The sequence below is a fragment of the Neomonachus schauinslandi genome, chromosome 7, assembly GCF_002201575.2.
Source record: "Neomonachus schauinslandi chromosome 7, ASM220157v2, whole genome shotgun sequence".
NCBI classification, from domain to species: Eukaryota; Metazoa; Chordata; class Mammalia; order Carnivora; family Phocidae; genus Neomonachus; species Neomonachus schauinslandi.
The window spans coordinates 5,952,071-5,977,796 of NC_058409.1; the positions used below are offsets into that span (position 1 = coordinate 5,952,071).

The window sequence follows — 25,726 nt, forward strand, 5'->3', positions numbered from 1 at the left end:
AGTCGGTTAAGCGTCTGCCTTCGGCTCAGGTCATGATCCCAGGGTCCTGGGATCGAGTCCCACATCGGGCTCCCTGCTCTGCGTGGAGCCTGCTTCTCCCACTCCCCCTGCTTGTGTTCCCTCTCTCGCTGTGTCTCTCTCCGTCAAATAAATAAATAAAATCTTAAAAAAAAAAAGAAAGGAGATGCCCTGAGTGGTGTCTCCTGGGGCTGGGGGTCTAGGAACGCCACACCCTGAGCTAGTAAATTCTCCTTGGGCTTCAAGGCATGTGCCCTGTTGGGAAGGCTCCTTCCACTTACTCCTCCCCTCCCAGGGACAGAAGCCAGTATGGGCACTGGGGACGAGAGGTGGGCAGTAAGGGAAGGGCGGGGGCTGTGCCCATAGAAGCAGTGGATAGCCACCTAGCTGGCCCCTTGCAGGAGTCAGTGGTAAAGCCACATGGATTTCTGGACACCTGTTCTGAGACATTCCTCTCTCATGGACAGAAAGCTGTCTTGGGACCAGCTGGGGATGGGGTCATGGTGGGGAGGATGGTCTCATGTTAGGGCTCAGAGTGCTCCAGACAAGCCCCCGAGCCCATGGGAGCAGACTCCACCCTGGCGAAGGGAGGACAGGTAGGAACAAAAGTTAATGAGTGGTATCCCTCCCGGTCCTCTGCCCTTGCTTTGTCCTGCTCAAGAGGTGGGCTTTCATCCCTGCGGCTCCGGTGAAGACGCAGAGGAGCTCAATCCTAAACACCCACCCCCTAGAAGCCTAGCTCCAGGGGCCGTAGAGCTCTCTACTTTGTTCACAAACGTGTCCCAAGTGTGTGGCCTGGGGTAGGCCCTTCAGTGATATTTGTGGGACCATGGGAAGCATCTGGGCTTGCTAAGCAACCAATCCGAAAGGAAGGTTGAGTATCCTTTGGGGTGGCCCCCGAGGCCATAACGTGGTCAATGCACCTTCTTTTCAGAAGACCACTTTCCAGCAACAGGGTTGCCAGGGATGGGAGAAGTCACCTTGACAGCGGTCAGACCCTGTCTTTGGGGGTGCTGTGGAGGCCTTTCTACCTTATCTCTGGTGAGCTCCAGGGGCTCTGCTCTCACAGGTGCTTCTCTTTCCAGGCTTACCTGTCAAAGTGTGGACACTGCTGCTCACCTGGTCCTGGGGAGGTTCTGTTAGACTCACCCTCCTGCCTCCACCCCCAAGCTCACAGGACCCCCAAGTTCCTGACCTGCAGAGGTGAGAAAGAAATCTCTCTGAACACAAGCAACCCCCAGGACAATGATCTTCAGGGGAACCCTTCGCTTGTCAGTAGAGGTGAACTACACCCCAACAGTCCTCTGACTTCATCAGCACCTGAGTCCCCTGGGAGCTTGTGAGAGACCCAGATTCCTGGACCCGGGAGTCTGCTTCTCTAACAGCCGCCCCATGGGACTGGGAGAGTGAGGGCGATTCTTCAAAGCTTTGCATCAAGTGGAGCCAATGTGTCTCGGCCCCTCACCAGGAAGCTACTCAGCCTGGAGCTGCAGCTGTGGTTCACCTTGCTTCGGGGGGCCTCTCAGGCAGCATGTGGGGTGGAGACCTTGGTCACCCCCAACTGGAGGGTGGGTGTGTCCCAGGGAGCTGCCTCCTCCTAGGCCCAACCTTTAATGCCCACTGTGCTGAGGGAACCCCCAGCTCTAGGACCAGGGGTCCCCACACAGAGGGGAGGGTAGGAGGCTGAGTAATTGCCCCCAAAGATACCCAGATCCTAATCCCTAGGGCCTATTAACGTTGCCTTATATGGAAAGAGTCTTGGCAGATGTGATTCGATTAAGGATCTTAACATGGGGAAATTATCTTTGAGTGACTTTATAAGCATATGGGGCAGAGGGAGCTTAGACACAGAAGAGGAAGAGGTGATGGGACCACTGAGGCAGAGATTGCTGCAACGTGGCCACAAGCCAAGGGATGGATGCCTGTGGCCACCAGAAGCTGGGGGGGGGGGGCGGTGGGGGCAAGGAACAGATTCGCTCTTGGAGCATCCAGAGGGACCCAGCCTTGCCAATGCTTTGACTTCAGCCCAGTGAGACTGATTTCAGGCTTCTGGCTTCCAGAACTGTAAGAGAAGAAATGTGTTTTTTTAAGTCCCCGGTTTGTGATCATTTGTTATAGCAGCCACAGGGCATCTCTTCCGGGAAGTTGTGGCCTGGTGTCCAGGCTGCTCTGTTGGCTGGCTGGTGGAGGGGACCAGCAGGGGCCTAGGGAGGAGTCATCTGGGGGTTGAACCCAAAGCCAGCAGCCCCGAAGACCTCCATGTCCCCTCAGGGTGTTGTTTTTGGTTATCTGACAAGCTGGGGGCCACCCAGACCGGCCCCAGAGCAGACGTCAGCCTGTTGGCACAGCTGGATACCAAGGTCATTTGCAGCCCAGTTCCCCAGAACCCTGGGCCAGGGGGGTGAGGCCCCTGGGGCAGCCTAGGCCGGCCTGAGGGATTGCTGAGCAGCCTCAGGCAAACTGGAGGGGGGTTGGGGGGGTAGTCACAGCTTGCGCTCAGCATCCTCCCCAGATCCTGAGTGGGCCACGACCCCCAGCCCTGGAGCCCGGGGTCCCTCTGTGGCTCCTTCCACTCCAGACCCATCTGGACATTTCACATTTCCGGGCCTCCACATCTGCCTTTAGCCTGGGCCTCCTTGAGGCTGAGACTGTCCCCTCTGCAGCAGAAGGGTAGAAATTGGTGCTCATCACGGGATTGTTGGCCCCTGCGCATGTCTGGGCTAAGCAGGCCTTGCTGCCTGGGGACACAGGAGTGCTAGGCACCTGGCATGAGGACCAGGCCTGCCTGCCTCCTCCCATTCTGGGCCTGAAAGGCAGGGTCAGGTCTAATCGGGCTTCTGCATCCACTACCTCCCAGGGATGGGGTGAGCCTGAGTCTTTGTTGAAAGAGTAGTCCTATAGACCCTGAGAAAGCTGATTTATTCAGGAAAGTACCAGAGGCAGATCTGGGCATCAGCAGGAGGGGGAGACCCTAGAACCCAACTCTGTGAAGACTCCCTGGACGTCTCCTGGACCCTGCTCAGGGCTCCTGGTACCATCTGCAAACTCCTTCATTTCTTGGCTCAGGCCCCTGATGCCCCTTCTATCCCCTCCCCCTTGCACACAAACACTTCCGAGGCTGCCTTTCTGTGCACTCAGCCTCCACCTCAAACTTCTCCTGTGGATTCGCATAGCCATGCTCCTTTCCTGCAGGACATCCAAGCTCTGGCCTCAGCCCACTAGGCCCTGAGCCTTGCTGGGCTCTTCTGGGCAGGGGCACAGACTGGACCCAAGGCAAAGGGCATTCATTGCTTGGGGTAGCTGAAACCCAGCGGGTAGACAGCAGGCCTCCCTGGTCGGTGGCTGATAGGCTATCCCCAGGCCTGTGCATCTCCTCGCCGTCCTGCCCTCTCCCCGCTCGGCCCTGGCTTCACACGCAAGCAGGCCCGAGCATTGAGACTTCCCGTGCCCAGCTTAGCAAGCCCACAGGAAACAGTCCCTACAAAAGTCCCTGAACGGTGGGACTTTTCCTCCTGGGTTGAACCTCTGCCCGCCTCAGAAGCCATAGCTTTGGCAGGGAATAGAATTCTCTGAGTCAGCCTTTGGACCTGGGCCCTGAGCCCATGGGTGCTGGAAAAGGTGATCTCGCTGGGACCCCGTCTACCGAGAGTGGGGCCGGGGAGATGCCCTAAGAGGGAGTGGATGCTGGGTGGGCAGAAAGAGCTAATGCCTCACCAAAAGATGCCTGCATCTGCCGCAAACTCTTCTGTCACCCGTTGGCACCCCCCACCTTCCCGCTGCCAACAGACCGCCCAGATCTGGCTACGGGGCTGCACCTGGCCTCCAGGTGCGCCATTTGGGCTACAGAACCTCACCAGCACCTGCCTCGGCCCCAGCGCACCAGCTTTGTTCCTTTGTAGGGACCAGACCGAGCCAATCAAGTCTTGCCAGGGGACCGTCCTCACCTTCCCCAGCTGGAAGAGGCAATAGGGGGCAGCAGGACAGGGAGAGACATGCCTGCCACATGATACTGGAGAATTCAGCCTCAACCTCGCTGATCTCAACGTGAGGGGCCGTAATCCTGCTTACCTGCCTGCACTAGGGTGAGGACAGCTATGGAAGGATGCTTTGCAGGCTGAGCGCATTGCTGTAGTGTGAGGGGGCCAACGGGCCTCCCGGGCAGTTCCCCTAAAGTGACACTGAGCTTGGAGAATTTCCCCGGGGCCAGGGTGTGGTCCCCAGATAGGCAGCTGGAGGCAGGATTGGTCTGTGCAAACCAAATGCCCACCTACCTGTTCATTTTCAGTGCGATATACACTGGTCCATGAGAGGCCACCGGCAGAGGGCGTTCGGGAGCCTTCTCTGCCCTGCCTCTTGCCTCTTGGCGGAGCTGGGAGAGGCAGCATTCCTCTTGGCTTCCCCGGCTGGTCAGCATCCTGCTCAAGCTTAAAAATTCTATATTTCAGGCCTAATGCACTCCCAGGGGAGTAAGACTGGAGGGTTGAGAGTTCTGAAATGCTTCCCTCAGCCCCACATAGGCCAACGAGGTTGCTCACGAGTGTCCCTGACCTGTTCCTGAGAACGGGAGGCCCTGAGAGCGGGAGGCCCTGGAGGGTCCCTCAGAGCACACCAGGCCTACCAGCCTGTGTGTAGGGAGGTGGGGAAGGGGCTCATGGCAGCCACCTAGCCCTGACCACTGGGCCAGGCATACGGGGGGACCCCACACCCCACAAAGCACCGAATCAATGAATGGAGTTTTGCATAATCGATGTTATCCTTTGCAGGTGCTATACTTAAACGGCACAGATAATTGGAACATGGTCCTCAGAGGAGGAGAGGGCCCTGGGGTTTGGGTCATCAGGGAGGCTTTCCAGGGGACAAATATGGGCCTGGGGCTGAGAGAATGGGGTGCAGCTGAGGGTGCTTGTGGGCAAGGCCAGTGTGGTGTTGGGAAGACAGGGTGTGGCTGCTCTGCCTGGAGCCCACGATGATCTTGGAATTCCCCAGGGCTTTCCAGATGCCGGAGAGCAAGGGTGGAGTGGGCTGTTCCTCCTGTCTCGCTCCTTCTGCACCAGCCACAGCTGGGAAGCCCTGGGTGGTGCCCACAGCCAACTGACACATTCTCCCTTTCCCGGAGATCCGGAGGTGGGCTGAGAGGAGTGACAGAGAGGTGTCCTGGGGCTGTGCATTCAAGACGGGAATGGAGGCAACAAAAACGGCCGCACCCCCCCCCCCCCCCCAGCTGTTGTGCAAGGAGAAAGGCATGTCTCCTGTCAAATTTCAGGGCCAGTGGGGACCATTTTCTGGTCACAGGTCAGTCCCAGCAGCTGTCTTCCCCGCTGATCCAGAAGATCTAAAGTGGGGAAGGTGGGGGAAGCGTTTCGCACTCATGGTCAGAGAGAAGATGCCCTCACCCCAGTTTACAGACAAGAAAACCGGAGCTCAGAGAATGGATAAGGCATGTGAAGGGCCAGGCAGGTGGGAGCTGACTGGGAGCAGCCTAGGGTGGGAGGAGGGGCTGGATGGGCCCTGGATGGGAAAGGGCCGACCTCAGGGGCAGGTGTCATTACTGACCTGGAAAATGGCATCTGAGAGTCCCAGAGTCTGCCGGCCGTCAGGGCAGAGAAGCCGACGTGGGCTCAGATGGGGGTGCAGCAGGTCGGGGGGGGGCGGAGCCTGGCTGTGGACTGGGCCAGAGGGCAGGGTTGGTCAGGGGGCAAGGCAGCAGGGCCAGAGTGGACGGCCCAAGGAGCACCGCCTGGATCCAGCTCAGAGGCCTCTGAGGCTATCTGGGCCCAGCCTCATCATCCTTGGCGTTGACATCCCAGAACCCCTTCCAGGCATGTTCCATGACCCCCGCTGGGACACCTCAGTCTCTCCCCTCTCCATAAGCGCGGTCCAGTCTCAACTCACGGTTGACCCTGCCGACGAGTCTCTCCTGGGTTGAACCTCTGCCCGCCTCAGAAGCCATAGCTTTGGCAGGGAATAGAATTCTCTGAGTCAGCCTTTGGACCTGGGCCCTGAGCCCATGGGTGCTGGAAAAGGTGATCTCGTTGGCACCCTGTCTACCGAGAGTGGGGCCGGGGAGATGCCAGAAAGTATGTCCTGAATTCCTCAGGATCCTGGAGCAGGTTGGCCAGTCACCGGACACCAGCCGAGACACAAGTACGTGGTGGGCCGCCCTCACTGACAGATGTGGGGGCAGACAGCCGACAACCAGGGGCAGGGCCAGAAACACGACGGTAACTCTCACATCTGCGATGAAGGAGAGGCTCAGTGTGTCGACAGCAGAGCTAAGAGGCGAGGCGTCTCTGAGCTGGGGATGCAGGGAAGGAGGCTACTATGATCTGCAGGCATCCCCGAGCAGAAGGATGGCCTGGGACTGTCTCAGGACACAGTGGGGAGTGGCCCAGGCCGAGTGGGACAGGTTGCTGGGCCCAGCATCCCACACACCAAGGACCTGGTGGCAGGTGTGACTTTGTTCTTAGAGCCATGGGAAGCCACCAGGAGACTCCTAGCAGACGTGTGTGGTAACCGGTTTGCCTTTGGGAAACCCGCTCTGGCTGCTGTGGGCGGAGGGGATTGGAGAGGTCCACACAACACTCCAGGATACCTGGGCGAGGTCACGGCAGTCCTCTGGTTCAAGATGATGTTCTTGAGAGGGAACAGGAAGTGGATGGATTTGGAGTGTGGAATCAAGTAGGCTTGGGGGATGAGGAAGCAGAAATGCCCAAGTACAGCCTGCATCCACTAAGGGGGGGGCTCAGACGGCAGCGGCCTCGGGGCGCAGTGGGGAGAAAGCCGTGAGCTCCGTGGGGTAGATGTTGCAAAACAGGTGTGAGGGGCCAGTCAAGGTGTGGGGGGAGAGGGCAGGTGGGCAAGATGTCTCAAGGGTTTGGCTACTCAGAAGAGGAGCCCTGGGCAGATGACACAAGCCCGAGAGTCCTCGTGGCACCAAGGACACTTGTCTGAACATCCTGGCTCTCATCCCAGAGTCGGAAGAGCTGAGTTGAAGTCCGCTCCATCACATAATTGGCTGGGCCACCCAGACACCCTCCCCGAGGGAGCTGCATCTGCACTTGGGACTTGAGCCATCACAGGGGTGCTCCTGGCTCCCACACCTGCACCTCCCGCCCCCAGCCTCAGGCACGTGCCCGGCTGCTCCCAGACAGTGCGCCTAGGTGTCCTCAGGCACCCCCACATCCCATGGCCCCAAATGAAACTTACGTGGTCTCTCCCACGGTCTGTTCCCGTTCCTCCTGCATCCTCTCTCAGGGGTGATGTCCTAACAGCCAGAAACCTAGTTAGACCAGGGCTGTACCAGGCTGCAAGGTACATATAAATCACCTGGAGGTCTTGTTAAACAGCAGGTCTGACTCAGCAGGACGGGGAGGCCAGATATTCTGCATTTCTGATAAGCCCCCAGGTGCTGGGGCTGCTGCCGGTCTGGGGAGCACAGTTGGAAGCTGTGGTGTTTCTAGGCCCTTCTTCCCTCCCTCCCCTCCCACTCTGCATCCTGCATACTTCCCGAATCTGTCCCCAGAGTTCCCCTCCTACCAAGTCCCACTGTCTCTAACCTAGATGGTTGCAGCCACCTCCTCAACCAGTATTCCTTTGGTTCCTGTTGCTGATGGGTGTTCCCAGGAGAAATCGAATGTTCCACGATCAGGATGACTTATCCAGTCACCTTCGCCGAAGTCGACAACAGGGGGAGGGTGGGTCCAGGCCTCCACCCTACGGCCAAGGCAGGCTGCAGGGTCCAAGGTGCTTCTCACCGCTGACGCTGTGCATGGGGCTGGGGGATGCCACGGAGCAGACTCTGGATGGACTGCCAAGATCCAAGCCGGGAAATGGACTCTAACAGTAGGCTTGGGGGATGAGGAAGCAGAAACATCCCATCAATCCCAGGGGGGCATGTCTGATGGTGGGCCAAAGCAAGGAAGAGCCAAGGATGAGGCCCCACTCCAGAGGGAGGGAGGGAGGGAGGGAGGCCCTGACTCCCAGTGCTCTAAAGCAGTGGTCTCAGATTTTCAGCGTGTGGGCTAAAATCCTAGCCACAGCTCCCGAGATTCTGATTCTGTTTCCCTGGGGGAGCCATTATTTTAAAAGACAAAACAACAAACAAAACTGACTCGGATGATGGGGATGCCCAGGCTGAGCGCGGCCGCTGCTCTGGGTCACTGCTGTCAATGGCCCCACCTGGCGGCCTTCGGGGGAGTTACATGGCGCTCCTAAAGGAAGGCTCCCAGGGAATCCCCTTAGCCTCAGGATCGGCTTGCTACAGAACCTCTTTCAATATCTCCAACAACCCTCTCCACGAGGGATCCTCCTCCCCACGTCACTGATGGTGAAAGAGAAACTCAGAGAGTGGAAGCGACGGATCCAACATCACACACCTGGAGGGTGGAGGAGTCAGGGTTAGATCCCAGGTCTGTCTGAACCCCAGCCCTGTCATGCAGGCCAATGGCTTGTAAATCTGGTTGGTAGGCAAAATCACCCAGGGAACTAGAGGGGAGGACTTCAGGATCAGCCAATGCATGTGGCTACTTGCCCTCCCAGGCAAAGGTGCCACACAGAATAGTCAAAGGAAAGAAGACCATGACCCCCCTCCCCCCGCCCCCCAGGGCAGAGTCTGGCCCCGGAGCTGGGGTGGGCTCTGGAGAGCCCTCCCTGCTAAGCCAGATCTTACCCCATCAGTTTCTGGATCATTAGGGGTGCCTGGGGGCCTCAGGGAAGGGGCAAGAGCTGTGGGGGATACTTGGAGGTGCAGGGCAGCATCTATTTACCAACCAGAGGTGGGGGGACGCATTTCAGCATTTTAACAACTGGCATATGTATATATATATATATATATATATATATAGAAATCTACATGCATGAGGAGAACAGACGAGGGAACAAGAGTAATAGTATTTCAGAAGCCAGAAAGCAGATACTTGAGTGGCAACTGACTTAGCAGTGTGCATTGGCTGGGTGTCTGCTCTTTTCCCAAGACCCTATTAACATGAAAGTAGAGGAGTAAAGGCCCTATGATCCCCTAATACAAAGAAAACGGGGGTGTCCACAACTAAAGGTTTCCACAGAGGAATAGGGAGTGGGTGAATTGAGCTGCAGCAGTATCTCCTGGGGTCCCCAAGGCCACCCAGCCCAGAGGGAGTTCGGGTGCCTAGGCCAGAAGCTGCTTTCTGCAACCCTGGTCTCCAGGGACAAAGTCAGCCCCGTGATGATGGCTGCCAGCCAGCAAGCCCTACCCCCCAGTATCCTGGTTGCTTCTTCCCCTATATGTGAATGGAAGAACAAGAGCCACCCGACACTTGAGGAAAGCCAATTTCCTGACAGGGAGAGATGGAGAGGCAGAAGCCCGCATGGATTCCTGGAGACACAGGGACAATTCTGGGAACGGGTAAGGGAACAGAAAGGAAAAATCTAGAATCCTGAGCAGTAACATTCAATAATGCATACTCTATCTTCACCTAAAAGATTGCTGCAACTTGCTTTTTCCTCTCAGCATAGTTTTTGAGATTTGTTCATCGTAAATAAATCAAGGAGTTACATTTTTCGAAGTTCCATTGTATGCCTATCCCCCAACTTATAGAACGACACTTGGGTTGATTCTGTTTTGCTTTGTTTTGGTTTTCCAGTTACCAATAATGCGTAACTGCCCTGTGCCTTTGGAAAGTTACCCTGAACCTCACTGGGCTTCAGTTTACAGACACTTTCTCGGTTTACAGATAGTTATCTGGAAAGCAGGGAACAGTAGAACCTACCACATAGACTTGTGATGACGATTCAATGCATTCATAAAGGTGAACCAGCAGGGGATCTCAATCAAGGGCAATTTTGTTCCCCAGGGACATTTGGCCATGTCTGGAGACATTTTTGGTCATTGTAACTTGGGTAAGGAGGCCACGGCTATTACTGGCATCTAGTGGGTAGAGCCCAGAGATGTTGCTAAACTTACCCTACACTGCCTCCCACACAAAGAATTACCCCGGCCCAAAATATCAGTCATGCCAAACTTGAAAAACTCTGGAATAGTGCACGGTACAAAATAAGCACTAAGTAAATATTAGTTTTTTTTAAAGAGTTGCAATGAAAATTCTTTTTCTTATCTTCTATAGACAAGTGTAAGAATCTCTCATAGAATGATCACTGCCTTCAAATACTCGTGGAACATTTACCACACTTGTTTTATTCAGCCATAAAGAACACCTCAGTAAAATTCTAAAATGTAGAAATTATACAGAGAATTTTCTTACCGTGAAGCAATAGCTGAGAAATTAACTACAAAAGGAGAGCTTCTTCCTGCCTCACCCCTACCCCCCACATCTACCAGAATTCCAGAGCTATCCAGAATTTTAAAAATTTCATAAGTAACTATTTTTTAAAGAAGAAACATAAAGTAAAACATTAATTTATAAAGTATTATCAATGATAATATCGTATATTAAGAGCCATTGCCTGTAGCCCAAAGGAGAACTTATAGAAAAAAAGCATAGTCTTGGGTAACTTTATAAAATAAAGGAAAAAAAAGAAAAAGAAATGAGCTAAGCATTCACTTCTAGAAAGAACATAAATAATAAAACAATACAACAGAGTAGTAGGAGGAAATTAGTAAACTTAAAAAAGAAATTAATGAAATAAGAAAACAAGAGTGGCCTCAATATTTTCCGAATACCAATAAAATGGGCAAAATTCTGACAAGTATGTCTTCAAGAGGGAAAAACAAAAGCTAGAAACAGAAATAGGCGATATTAGGAATGAGCAAGAAGATGTGACCATAGATATGCAGGAGATTAAACACTGTAAGAAAGGCTTCCATTTAGGATAAGAGTACACCCATCCAAGCTGCTCATTCCCACGAAACCCCACGAATGTCACGGTGACAGGCTGAGGACAGGTAAATAAGCCCACAGCACAAAAATGGGGAGGACAAGGGCGCCTGGTGGCTCGGTCAGTTAAGCGTCTGCCTTCGGCTCACGTCATGATTCCAGGGTCCTGGGATCGAGCCCCACATCGGGCTCCTTGCTCAGAAGGGAGTCTGCTTCTCCCTCGCCCTCTGCCCCTGCTCGCGTGTGCTCTCTTGCTCACTCTATTTCTCAAATAAATTAACAAAATCTTTAAAACAACAACACCACCAAAAAAAAAAAAAAAAAGATGGGGAGGACAGAGAGAAGTAGCAATACAAATTTGGCCAGTGGAAAGCAGATATTGGAGTAGTAACTGACCTTGACTCCAGACAACAAAAACGAAACTAGCAGTGGGGAAAGCAGAAAAATTGGCTTAAAACCTCAAAATCTAGCCTCTGCACCAACCACTCTGGCTCTCACTCCAAACCGGGGCACTGGCGATGGTGCCATCCGCCTGAGGCTGCGGGGGCAGCAGCAAAACCTCGGGGAGTTCTGGACCCCACCCTACAACCAGGGACTGGGGGGTCCCACGCAATGGCACAGCAGAGAAGTTTTGTCTCCCCACCCAGTGGCATTAGGAGACATCAGGTCCAGTGGCTTCTGTTCACCCCCATGCCCTGCAAACAAGTCACCCAGAAACATGAGTCAAACCCAAGAAGTGCCTCCTGCCCTCGGAAAGCCTAGCTGGCACTGACTGAGCAGGGGCCCAGGAGCACCAGAAGAACAAAGCCAACCAGAATGGCACAGAAAGGGCTCAGAAAATGAAACTGTCATCAGAGCTAAAGCCTGCAAAAGTAGATACAACCTGCATACTAAGTTGGGTGACTGCCTGCTGACACAGAAGATTTAAGTGTGATTAAGAGTCCCTCACACGGGGCGCCCGGGTGGCTCAGTCGGTTAAGCGTCTGCCTTTGGCTCAGGTCACGATCCCAGGGTCCTGGGTCGAGCCCTGCGTCGGGCTCCCTGCTCAGGAGGGAGTCTGCTTCTCCCTCTCCTCCCTGCTTGTGCTCTCTCTCACTATCTCTGTCACGATCTGTCTCTCTCTCTCAAATAAATAAATAAAATCTTAAAAAAAAAGAGTCCCCTCACACAATAACCAAAATAAGAAGGGTACTATAGAAAATCACCTGTCATTCCCAGAACAAGGAAAATCACAACCCAAATGAGAGAAGACAATTGACGCAAGCCAATACTGAGATAAATCAGATTTATATACAATATCCAAAATAAAAATTCACTGGATGCACTTAGTAGAAGAGTGGAAATGAAAGCAGATAGAATCAGGGGTGCCTAGGTGGCTCAGTCAGTTAAGCGGCTGCCTTCGGCTCAGGTCGTGATCCCAGGGTCCTACGATCGAGCCCCGCATCAGGCTCCCTGCTCAGCGGGAAGCCTGCTTCTCCCTCTCCCACTCCCCCTGCTTGTGCTCTCTCACACACTGTGTCTCTCTCTATCAGGTAAATAAATAAAATCTTAAAAAAAAAAAAAAAGCAGATAGACTCAAGGAGCTTGAACGCCAAAAGAGCTTACTCAGTCTGAGCAACAGCGAAAAAAAATAGATTGAAAAAAATAATGAACAGACCCTCAGGGACCTGTGGGTATAATAAAGGATTCATGTCACAAAACTCCCAGAGGATAGGGAGAAAGTGTGTGCAACTGAAAAGGTGTTCATAGAAATAATGGCTGTGGTGTTTTTCCAAACTTGGAGAAAGACGTAAACCTACAGATTCAAGAACTGAAAAGAACCCCAAATATGAAAATCCAAAGAACTCCACATCAAGACACATCATAATTAAAATTTTGAAAACCAAAAACAGAGGGAAAAAATATTTTTAAAAAGATTTTACTTATTTATTTGAGAGAGAGAGAGAGCACGAGTGGGGTGAGGGGCAGAGGGAGAAGCAGTCTCCCCACCAAGCAGGGAACCCGAGGCAGGGCTCAATCCCAAGACTCTGGGATCATGACCTGAGCTGAAGGCAGATGCTTAACGTACTGAGCCACCCAGGTGCCCCCAGAGAAAAAAATCTTAAAAACAGCTGAAGAGAAATGATGCACTGCCCCATGAAGGAAAAGTGATTCAATGAACAGTGGATTTCTCATATGAAAGAAAAACTGTCAACTCAGAAGGCTACATCTGGTACAATTGTCCCTCCGAAATGAAGGGGAAATACAGACATTCTCAGATGAAGAGCTAAGAGAATTTGTTGCTAGCAGACCTACCCTTAGAGAATGGCTAGGGGTGCCTGGCTGGCTCAGTCCAGATGAGTTCGAGCCCCACATTGGGTGTAGAGATTACTTAAAATAAATAAATAAATAAATAAATAAATAAATAAATAAATAGATAGATAGACAGATAAATAGATAAATAAATAAATAAAATCTTAGAAGAAAAGAAAAGAAAAAGAATGGCTAGAGGAAGCTCCCCAGAAATAAAAAAATATGATGTCAGGGGTACCTGGGTGGCTCAGTCAGTTAAGCATCTGCCTTTGGCTCAGGGTCCTGGAATCGAGCCCCACATCGGGCTCCCTGCTCAGCGGGAAGTCTGCTTTTCCCTCTCCCTCTGCCTCCCCCTGCCTGTGCTCTCTCTCTCTGTCAAATAAATAAATAAAATCTTTTTAAAAAAATGATGAAAGAGGAAACCAGGGCCCTCAGAAAGGGGTGGAAAACAATGGAATGAGTAAACAGAATAGAATGTTCCTCACCTCGTCAGTTTTCTTCATCATATCTTATGGTTGAGACAAAAATTATAGCATAATCTGATGTGGTGCTCAATGAATGTAGAGAAAATACTTCAGAATATTATATTTTCTAAATTGGAAAGATCAAGGAACCTGAGTGGAGGTAAGTTTTCTACATTTCGCTCAAAATGATAAAATGTTGACACTAGCAGGCTATGATCAACTTATGTGTGTAAACACATATGATAAGCCCTAGAGCAAATGACTGAGAAAATTATTCAGTGATACACTCAAAAACTTTATCAATAAATCAAAATGAAACTAAAAAAATGTTCAGGGCACTGAAAGGAAGGGAAGAAAAAAGAAAACAGAGGACTGAGAAAGAGAGGGTGAATGTGCAGAAAACAACAAAGTGGCAGGTTTAAGCCCTAATGTATCAACAATTGCTTTAAATGTAAGTAGTTTAAACACACCAATGAAAAGCTTTGGAAGAGTAGCTTAAGAATAATAACCCACCTGGGGGCGCCTGGGTGGCTCAGTCGTTAAGCGTCTACCTTGGGCTCAGGTCATGATCCCAGGGTCCTGGAATCGAGCCCCACATTGGGCTCCCTGCTCTGCGGGAAGCCTGCTTCTCCCTCTCCCACTCCCCCTGCTTGTGTTCCTGCTCTCTCTCTCTCTCTCTAATAAATAAATAAAAAATCTTAAAAAAAAAAAAAAGCACTCAGAAGAAATTAGACCCCAGGTCCCCTCCCCCACTCTGCTCAGCCAGGTGTCTGCCCCTCTTCTACTCCAGGATTTTTCTTCTCTGATGAGAGTAAAGCAGAGGATGTCTCAATATTTATTCCTACTCAGCTGTAAGGATGCTGGCAAGTGAAGGGATGTTGGAAAATTGCATCTTTATTCCTGAAGAAGAATTATCCTGTGGTCCCAGGACAACATACCATTTTGGCCTCTGGAAAAAACTTTAAAAAGAGGAAAGTGGGAGGATGGTGGCTACTCATTAGTTCTTGCCCATCTGGTTTTCTAGGAACACTTCTCTGGAGGTAGAGTAAATTATTGGCCCACCCACCTGGCAGTCCTTTGCCCACTGGCCTCTGCAGCTTTATCCCTACCTTCTGGAAGGTCTATTTTCTTTTGTGATCACATTTGACTTGGGAATTAGAGCGCCTGCTTCCTACCGGTGCAGGTTTGAGAAACTCGGTGTTGCTTTCAGGGTTAAATAATGATGGAGTTGTGGGCCATATTGGGGGTCCCTTTGGCAATATATTTCCCTCCAAAACCTACTAGGCTTCTAGTCTATTCACACTTTATTAATTCCATATGAAAGTACTCATAGCCAAAGATCTTGCCTGGACACAGTTTTAAAATCTTAAGACCTGAGTCATTTCCTTCTTTGCTTTTGTGGTCTGCTCATCACCAAATTTCACAACCTAATGAAATTGGGGCTATTTTTTAAATAATCAACTTAGTTTGGAAGGAAACACTCTCAATCTGCTTTTCTGCCAGCAGGCTTTTGGTTTCTGCATGGCGGGGAATCAATCTTATCTCCTGCCAAATACATACCTCGATTCTGGAGGAATTCAGCCTAGAGCTGATATGGTGTCTCTCCTCCACGAAACACTCAGAAACCAATCTTCTTCCAGCTTCCATTTTTATTCTGACATCGTGGGCTCATTCCCATGGTCTAAGATGGCAGCTTCACGTTCCAGGTAGCAGAACAGCAGAAGGGCTAAGGGAAGGAGGCAGCAATAGATGGGGCCTTCCTTGGGGACAGGAAGAGGAGGTACTCTTTTTTGGAAGAGGTGTGCATGTGGATATCTGGTACACAGAGGGGTGACCATGGCTGAGATGGTCGTTCAAGAAAATTCACGCTGTTCCTTCCTTTGTTAGATTCATTGCTGAGAAGCAGTTGCTCAGACAGAATCAAGTAAGTTCTTTCCAAGCTTGTGAAATCTTTCCCAAGTCTTTTTTGCATTTGATGGGATACGTGACTAGTTCTCGCCAGTGGAGTGTGGGAAGGAGTACTATGGGTGGCTTCAAGCTGAGCTAGTTCTCTCCATCTCTGCCATTTACCAGGTGGATACAGAGGGCTCCAAAGCCTAGGGCAGGGATTCTTGACATATTTTATGCCACGAGCCCTCTTGGTAGTCTGGTAAAGTCTACAGACCCCTGTACAGGACAATGTTTTTTAAAAAGCATAAAATAAAATACAGAGGATTACAAAGGAAATCAGTTTTACTGAAATACAATTACCAAAATATTCTAAGTATTATGACATAATATTTATGCATTTGAATAGCATATCAAATAACAAGATCTACTGGAGGCTCTAATAGCTACCACATTTTCAGAGTAGTAGATGAATGAAAATGAATGACCATCTCAGCCACGGTCACCCCTCTGTGTACCAGATATCCACATGGACACCTCTTCCCAACATTTTCTGTTAGGATGATGACAATGTTTTCCAACCAGAGAGGGTTGCTCAACATTGTGAATGTACTAAATACCATTGAATTGTACACTTTAAAATGATTAATTTGAGATGCCTGAGTGCTTCAGTGGGTTAAACATCTGCCTTCAGCTCAGGTCATGATCCCAGGGTCCTGGGATCGAACCCAGCATCAGGCTCCCTGCTCTGCGGGGAGTCTGCTTCTCTCTCTCCCTCTGCCTGATGCTCCCCCTGCTTGTGCTCTCTCACTCTTTCTCAAATAAAATTTTAAAAGAAAAAGGTTAATTTAAGTTGTGTGAATTTCACCCCAGTCAAAAAAGAAGAAGCTAATTGGGGGAAAAAACATCTCCCCAACGACTATGATAGGATATTAAACTGTCAGGCTGGGGTTTCCACCAGTGATAGTTACAGGTACCATTCTCCTAGGATTGTTACCTAGATTCAAAATGGCAGGAAATGTGAAAATTGTCTCATCTGGGTTCACAGTATCCCACCTTGAGGTCTATGCACAGATCCCATAGGAGTACATGGACACACCCCCCCCCCATAAGAACTTTTGTCCTAGGGGATGACAAAGCCACAAGAAGAAGGAGCCCAGGTCCCCAGGTTTTCTACATGGAAGAAAGTCATCTGCTGAAAGGGTTGTTACATGATTAAGATATTTTGTATCTGTTTATTAAAGCAGCCAGCATTACCCCGAGGCAGTAAGTTCCTATTTCTGCTTGAATTATGAGTCATGTTTCTATTCTAGAAACTGAATATATCCTAAATCCCAATAAATTCAGAAAGTGACCCACAAATCAAATTATACATAAAGAAACTTGAGACTCTGTCACCTCAGCCCCTCCTGAAGGAGCCCCATGGCTCCAGCCATCTCTGGAGGGACCCGCATTCAGTCTCCTGCCATCACTCCAACACTCCACATATCCCATACTAAGTAGCAAAGGAACAAAATATTTTTCGTCTGTAGTATCAGTGATTAACCTGCCCACAGGCTTTAAATCAAATAACCCTAGGGGCGCCTGGGTGGCTCAGTCGTTAAGCGTCTGCCTTCGGCTCAGGTCATGATCCCAGGGTCCTGGGATTGAGCCCCGCATCGGGCTCCCTGCTCGGCGGGAAGCCTGCTTCTCCCTCTCTCACTCCCCCTGCTTGTGTTCCTTCTCTCACTGTGTCTCTCTCTATCAAATAAATAAAATCTTAAAAAAAAAAATCAAATAACCCTAATGGCTGCCCTACATTTGGACTTTCAGTCTCAGAGTCACTAAGTACCTCAATCAGTAAGCATATTTGAAGGTGTTTGGGTGTGTTTGTTTGTTTTGTTTTGTTATTTAAGACATTGTAATCAATTCAAATCTCTAGGGAGTGTGACTGGAGTAGGGCCAGAGATGAGACATCTACTTTCTTCTTCATCCCTTTCTGCTGTTTGGTTTTAATCATTTTTTAAACCATGACCGCTAATTACTTTTACAACAAGGAAAAAGGGGGGTTGATCTTAGAAAAAAAAAAAAAAGTCATACACTTAAAAACAGAAATGGATTTGCAGCTTTTCCCTGTTCCCATTAATTCTCTATTGTGAGTCTTCAGGGAGAGCATCCAAGCTCTGAAACGGGATAGCTGCATCCTGCCTCCCACATTCTGAGGCATGGAAGTACCTTCTCCTCAGTCTGTACTGAGAGTGAGACCAGGACTAGAGGGGTTCCTGGAGAAGCAGCAGGCAGGGGGTCTGAGCAGGTGTGGCTGGAGCCCTGATACAGAGACCTTAGACTTCTGCTTCTTTCTGCCTTTCTGCATCATTCCTTTCTTCTGGCAACAGCATCCTCAGTTTTTTGGGGGGACCCCCCCAATTCTTTCCATATGTGCTTTGAGTGAGCTTGAAGACAATCCAGATCCAGAGTGGGCGTGTGACTTCTTCCTGGCCAGGGTAGGACATTGCCCTGAACATGGCATTTGGTTCAGGGATGAAAATGAGAGTCAGACCCAGGATGTCTGTTCATCTATTGAGGGAAGCTCTCTCTCCCACTGGGCTTGAACCTGGCAGGAGCTGGCCTCCATTCCGCCTCAGTGTGGCCCCTGATGATAAAATCAACGTGGAGGTGAGCAGGACTGAGAGTGGCATTAGCCCCCAGATCAAGCCACACCTAAAGCTGGTGTATATTTCCTGGCCTTTTAAAGCTATTTGGGCCAGTGAACTCCTTTCCTATCTTAAGCTGTTTGAGTTGGGTTTTCAATCAATTGCAGGTTAACACAATGGACAAAGGACCTAGCTGAAGAAAAGCATGGCCTGGAAGCCTTGAGGCCAGAGAATAAGAGACTGATGGCCAGGGTGGATTCATGTCTTTGGCACTGGTGGGGATAAGGGATCTTGGTCATCAGTTCTGGTCCCTAGCCAACAAGTCTCCACCCCGAGAGAAGGCATCAGACTGTCAAAGCTGAGTGGCCAGGGTCCATATTTCAGGCTCACCAAGCAAACTCTAATATGATTTTGTGCTTCCTTATGAGCTGAAGATGTGTGGATCTTCTAATGCAAACATTCTGGTCACAGAGTGGTTGGCCTTGTCTTGCTAATAAACCCTGGAACCTACTTCATTTGACAGCCTCCTGTGAATTTTAGGGTAGTCAGTCTGACCAACCCTGCCCATCTCTTGACAACTCTAGTTGCTGGACCCATAAACTTATTGTCCACATCCTACATTGACCCTGAGTTTGAATTCCAGTGCTCCAGCCATGTGTGAGAAATAGACACCAGAGCAACATCCGTGATCATGGAGAGCATTCAGTTGTCTCTCTTTATTATTTATCCACCCACCCATTATCCAATATATTTAGTGAGCATCAAATTAGAACTATTTTGATCACAAGTGGCAGAAGCCCAACTCTTAAGCAAAAATCTGTCAGTCATGTACTTGGGATAGGTCACAGGCTAAAAGGAAAAACTACCAAAACCCAGTACCAAGGCTTCTTGGCACCAAGACATTCTCTCTTCATCATCTCTCCATGTGGTGGGGAAGATGCACTGGTTGCCACCAATTCATACTGTCCTCGCTTATCATCCCAGTGGAGCCAGGATTCTCTTCCTATGTCCATTAATCAATCCCAGATGGGTCCTGCTTGGGTCCCATGCCTACCTCTGCACCTGAGTGGCAAGGTTCTCATAATAGAGGAAGAAACTGGGGAAGCCTGCAGGTTGGAAAGCCTGAAAGCAACCCCAGTTGGTGGCATGGAGGCAACAACATGAGTCAGACTTACATGTGTAGCTCACAGCCAGGCAGGGGAGGTAAGAACATCATCTGCTAAGTGCCCCCATGGAGGGAAAGATGGTGGGGAACCTGAGGAGACAGTGACCAACTCTTCCAGAGAAACCTTCCCAGAGGGGTGAGGTGGAATCTGCTCCCGTTCTCTGGCTGTCCTCAACTCTTCCTGAGGAACCCCTTCCCCACTCTCAATACATCTGGTTCACGCGGGGCTGACCTCACGCCTCCCTGCAGGGGTAGAGATGGGGCTTAGGCCAGGCCAATGAGAGCCTGTCCTGGGCTTTTTGCTGGAACAATGAGGAAAGAGGTACACCCTCTATCCACGTGGAGAAACTGGTAGAATCTGGTAGAAGCAGATGCTAGTGGCCATCTTCCCTGCCTGGTCACAAAGCATGTGTGAGGACACTAGTGTGGACGAGCAGAGCGAAGGGTAGGGGAATGAGATAGATTCTTGAAGACATCTTACGATGCCTGAACTTTTCAGTTACAGGACACCTGAATACATAAATGACCTCCTTCTGCATAAAGCCTATTTGAGTTGGGGTTTTATACCTTGCAGTGGGAGGTCCTGCCTAACACGAGGGGCTCTTTGATGTGGATCTGGAAAGGTGAGGCATTTGGTGGTTTCTGTTCAGAAAGAACAGGATGTGCTCAGGCAGGGCCACCACTGTGGTACCTAGCCTACCGAGATTGCCCCAAATAAGTCCATCCTCCCTGCATGTGCATGCAGCTCCTGCCTTGCTTATGTCTTCTCTTCCTGAATCCAGACTGGGCTTGTGCCTGCTTTGACCAATAGAATACAGAGAACGTGGTATTCCTCAGAAGGTCTGTCAGCTCCCTCGTGGAACTCTGGGTTGCCAGGTAGGACATCCAGGATAACCCGCTGGGGGGAGAGGCCACAGAAAAGCAGGACGATGAGACATTACACAGAGATAGATGTCTCCTTGGGGGGCCCGAAGGTGGCAGACACTCAATCCCTAGCCACCATCTCCAGTATAGGCATGAGACCCCCCAGTGAGACCAGTAGAACTGTCTAGCTGGGCACCAGAATCATGAGATACAAAAAGTTGTTTTATGCACTAAGTTTTTTGTTACGAACTCCCCTCCTCCGTACACACTATGCCAAATATAAAAAGTAGCTTCCTCTGGGCAGATGAGTTACAAAAAGGCACCCCTCTGTCCAGGCTAGGGCACAGGTTGCCAGGGCACAGTACTCAAGCGGGGGTAGAGACCCAGATGGATGTCAGCCCCTCAGCCAGGTGATACTGAAGAGCAGGGGCTGCACAATGCCAGTACTAGGTGGTCTGGGGTTGGAGGATGTGGAGGGATGCCGAGAGGTCAGCCTGCACTTGTTTCATCAATCCCTCACCCCTGCTGGGCTTTGGTGCCCTGCCCTGTCCAGTGTCCTCTGGCACTTGAACACTGGGTTGTCACTTGATTTCTTGGAAGAATACAAGTAAGGACCAGCCCCAGGCCACGCTGGAGAGAGGCAAGCACAGAACTCCAACAGCTTTGGTCCTTCAATCTTTTCCTTGCTCTTCCGGCTCTCCGCGGCCCCAGCAGCAAGCAGCCACCCATCTCCCACATCCTTGTAGCCCAAGTCGGCCTTCAGGGAGGGGGTGTCTCACTTTGTTGCTGTTGTTCATTTCTGGAACCAATTTCACACCCACTTCTTCAGGGTGGATTTTTCAGGAAGGACCCCCGTGGCCCTTCCTGGTTTGCCCTGTAGGTGGGCAGGTGGCTATCCCTTTCCTTGGCATGCGTCTCTCTCTTCCTGACACCATGAGCTTACTCAGGGCAGGGCGGGGCCTGATTCATCTCCATTCTGGCTCCAGCACAGGGCCTCAACCACCAGTCAGCTAACATGCACCGAGACACGCACCATCACCATCGATCTCCGCTCACCTCCAATCACCACCTGAACAGAACAGCTTGATTCCTGAAGGCAGTCGCGGACAATTACTCCGGCTAGGATCCCACCAGCATTACTGTCCCTTAACTTACTAGACTGAATGACCACTAATGGACCGAAACGGGCCTCTAATTAACATTTTTTTCCTGCATATTCGAGGCAGGAAGCATCATGCGACTGTTCACGACTGAGAGTCTCATCTTCAGGCAGATGAAGACACTGGCTCAAGTCAAGTCTGAGAACCGGTCCGCGTTTCCACGTGATTGACAGGGGAACGAAGGCGAAGGAGATCGAGGAAAAGGAGCGAAGACAGGAGACTAAAGTGAACAGCCTGAGACCAAAAAAAAGGGGGGGGGTCGGAATAGATGGGAAAAGGGAGGAGGGAGAAGCTAAGGGACGGAGCAGGCAAAGAGCGGCGGAGGAGAGCGGGAAGGCTGGCCCAGCAGCGCGCCGGGCCGGCCCACCGCCGCCCAGCGCGGGGGGTGTGCGAGGGGGCGGGGCTTGGGGAGCGGCCCACCCCGCCGGACACCGAATGGTCGCGCCCGGCGGCGGCGGCCAATGGGCGGCGGGGATGTTGGAGCGGCGGCGGCGGTCGGGGTGCTCGCTGGCTGGGGGACGGCGGCCGTCGCCATGATGCTTGTTTGCTTTCAATGAAAACGAGGGGGGCGCGAAGGAGGAGGCGGCGGCGTCGGTGGCGGCGGCGTCGGCGGCGCGGAGGCGAAGGCGGCAGTGGGCGCAGCGAGGAGGGCGAGGCCGGGGGCCGAGAGGGCGGGAGGGCGTAGCGGCGGCCCGTCGGGGCGGCTGAGGCGGGCGGCTGACGCGGTGGCGCTCGGAGGGGGAACAAAGAGCGGCGGCTGAGGCGGCGGAGGAGCGGCGGCGGCGGCGCTGCAGCAGCGGGCGGGACTGGTATGGTGGTTCCACAGGTCAGACCCCGCTGCACTCACAGGGAGGAGGCGGCGGCAGCGGCGGAGGAAGGCGGCGCACCCCGAGAGGTGAGCGAGACGGGCCCGAGGCCCGGCCGGGCGCTGCTCCCGCACTGGCCACGCACGGGCCCCCCGCTCCGTCGTGCCCCCCGGAACCGAGGCACGCGCTGGGCCTTGGCGCGAGCAACTTTTGTGGGTGGCGGAGCTGGCGGCTGTTGGGGGCCCTCTGGACGCGCCGCTGTGGCGATCCGGCCGGGCCCCAGGCTGCGTCCCCCGCGCCCAGCGCGGGGGCGGGGGGCGTTGATTGACGGCGGGGGCGGGGGCGCGCAGGGGGCGGGGGCGGGGCGCCCTGGCCCCGGGACCCCGGCTGCCGCCACCCGGAGGCGGCGAGTAGGTGTCCGGGACTCTTGGCCGGGATGGGTGGCAACTTTGGCGGAGTGGCTGTGTGGGATTGTGCGTCGTGGAGTGTGGAACTTCGCAGTTACCGCAACGCGGGAAACCCAACTGTTGACCCCCCCACCCCAAAAGTATTTAAAATTCAGTTTAACGCAGATTTCGGGGGAGGGGATGGGAGTGACAATGACCTGGTTAAAGAGGCACTTGGCACCAGATGAAGAGATTTCTAGTATTGCTCAGAACTCGGAGGTAGCCCTAATTACTTGAAGCAGTTTTTTCCCGTAACCCCAACCACATCTCTCCTTTCTTACTTCTAAACGCCAGTCCTTATATTCTTTGGAAACTTTTTTTTCCTTGGACTCTTTTTCCTCCCTCCCCCTCCCCAGAGAGCCTGCTAACGAACACCTGTAACCTTTTCTTTAACTGTTACTGCAGATGACAACATTGTGAGTAGTCCTCTTGCTTGACCTTGGATTTACTGTGTTAAGCTGACGTGGTTTCAATAATGTGCTTGAATTTGAGTTTCCATACTTAGCTTTTTCTAGGTGGATCGTCCCATTAGTGCTAGTGCGGGATTTCTTGCATTCTTGTGTCTGGACATTTAATTTTGGAGAGGAAGAGAGGGAATGTGAACAAGTGAAAAATAAAACGGCCGTAATAGCACTTGGTGTTTTTCACAGCCCGCTAGTGTTTACCATTCCAAAACAGTTTTGTAGGCTTTTGGGGCTGATATGGTCATGGGTCAAAAGGTTTTGAAGACTTTCTTTGTAATTGCTGTCAGAGCAGTTATCACAGTCTTCAGAATGTGATGACTTTTAGAATGAAAATTGCTTAATAATCTTAGACCAGTGATCTCGTCCAGTCATCGTGCTTTAAGCAAAATATTTGAAAAGCTACCAATGTGGAAACAGACCCAGAAAGGTTAAAATGACTTGCCCAAGGTACTTGCAGAAAGTACATGAGACTATGAGATACTTGCTGGAGATTAGTTCTTTTGGGAGGGCAGGGGTGTTTTAATGGATAGAAGTTATTTGTGGCCGTTCTGTCACTTCAGTTTGCAGGTGAACAAGATACTAAATGAAGTAGTCAAAAATAAGGATGGGATAGAAGACATTTTCTTGTGAGACTGAGAAGATTCATTCTGAAAGTTGATTCTTGCATAGTTTCAAAAATGTCTTGATCAGTGGTAATGTTGAAAAAGAAGCCCTTTTGAATGCCTGTTTGGTTTGTAGGTGTTTTCAGGTTTCTTAAATCTTGGTGGCACATTAAAACTACAATTATTGGGAAATTTCAGACTATTTTCTCTTGACTAAAAATGAAGTTGGTTATAGAACTTGGTCCTGACTGCAAATAAAAAAAAAGGCATTGAAGGCATTTGCCTACTGTGCTTGTAGTTTATAAATATGCATTTTGGTCATTGCTTAGGCATCCCACAATACGCATATTAACCTTCTTATATTCTTTGAAGTATAAGCTTTTTTCATATTGTAGTGCAGTGGAAAGGGATAATGTATGTAAGGCATAGTGGAATAGATGGTCAGTGCTGCTCCCAGCGGTAGCCCTTGGGCCATGAGGGGTGAGGGACCAATATCTTCACACTTGTAACTTTCCCAGATGCAGGGTACACTGGTTGGGAAGCTCTACTTTTAAAATGTTTATCACTTTGGAAAAGTCCAGATAAGTTCAGCTAAGGACATGTATTTTAATGCAGAAAAGACTTGGATTTGTGGTTATGCAGTACTTATTTACACTTTTTTTGTTGTGAATGGGACTTTATGTTATTGTCTAGAAAAAAGTTCAATTTCAGTTTTGAAATCCTTAGCTTCCACTTTTGACATACTTTTTTGTTTAACCTTGCTTGCTACTCACATTATGAAGGCAGCCATTTTACAACAAAGTGTGGTTAAGAAAACACTGTGAAATTAGGAAATACCGAATAAATTAAACTGTAGGGGCGCCTGGGTGGCTCAGTCGTTAAGCGTCTGCCTTCAGCTCAGGTCATGATCCCAGGGTCCTGGGATCAAGTCCCACATCGGGCTCCCTGCTCGGCAGGAAGCCTGCTTCTCCCTCTCCCACTCCCCCTGCTTGTGTTCCTGCTCTCGCTGTCTCTCTCTCTGTCAAATAAATAAATAAAATCTTTAAAAACAACAACAACAACAACAAAAAAGACTGTAAACTTACTGTACACAGAACCTGGTGCATTAGAGTACAATGGAATGCACCATGTTTTCATATTTGAATAATTAAAGAGGAGAAAGTTATTTGTGTCCCGAATGGGGACTCATATATACACTGCCTTAACCTTACCCTCTTCTGGCCTTTACCTCTCCCTCATCCATTTATATTTTCTTCATAACTTCATTTATGTGTCAAGCAATAGTATATGCTGGACACGGCGTTGGACCCTGAGAATTCAAAAATGAATTCTACTCCATTTTTGGCCGTGTAGTGGATAGGTGTTGTAGGCGTACAAGTGCTATGAGACAACAGAAGGAAGGATGAATAAATTTGTGGAAGGTGTGGGACCAGTTTACAGAAAATAACACGGAATAGGTGTTTGTCAAACTGGGGTGAGGGGGTCATTTCAAACAGAAGGGAGTGGCGGGTGCATGAGGTGCCAGAAGTTGGGGGATGGCCAGTGGTAAGGTGATACTGGGACAGGGAGAGTGACTGGAGATGAGCCTGCAAAGCTGTGTCCTAGATTTTGAAGGACTACGCTTGCTCATCTAAAACTGAAGTTTGTATCTTTATTCCAAAAGGAGGGAGCCAAAATATTTTTATTAGGGGGGCAATGTGATTTATAGACTACTTTGACATCAGTGTGGAAGATCGAGTGGAGGCCCTACATATAAAAAAGTCACTTCTGAGATAGTATGGAGTTAGTGACTCTCAATCTTTTTAACTTGGATACGGTGTCTGTTGTGTTCTGTAGTTCCTTTTATAATGGACTTGAGGGTTTGGCCAGTTGCTCTATAAAACAGGGTGATTTAAAATCACAATATCAGGGTGTTTTAGAAGAAGTTAAAAGCAGTCAAAAAACAGTAAAACCCATAACATGGTACACTTGAAAATTCAGGCACTGAGAACTTGTTTTTTGAGTTAGGCTTAGGCGGACTGTAGACTTTAAGCTGGAGAAAACCACCCTCTGCTTACCAGAAGTGAGGGGCACCAAGTTTAAAGGTTGTGACTATCCTAATAGTCCATTGGGAC

At 50.5% G+C, this 25,726-nt stretch overlaps 2 protein-coding genes across 2 annotated transcripts in view; one reads left to right on the forward strand and one right to left on the reverse strand.

Moving 5' to 3' along the window:
* Nucleotides 1-25,726, reverse strand: part of RASGEF1C (RasGEF domain family member 1C) — an 838,438-nt gene that overhangs the window by 284,400 nt on the left and 528,312 nt on the right. The window lies entirely within an intron of this gene.
* Nucleotides 22,040-25,726, forward strand: part of CNOT6 (CCR4-NOT transcription complex subunit 6) — a 68,646-nt gene continuing 64,959 nt past the window's right edge. Inside the window, exon 1 of the mRNA XM_044916748.1 lies at nucleotides 22,040-22,189. The gene's annotated coding sequence lies outside the window, so the exon portion shown is untranslated. The remainder of the gene's footprint in view (nucleotides 22,190-25,726) is intronic.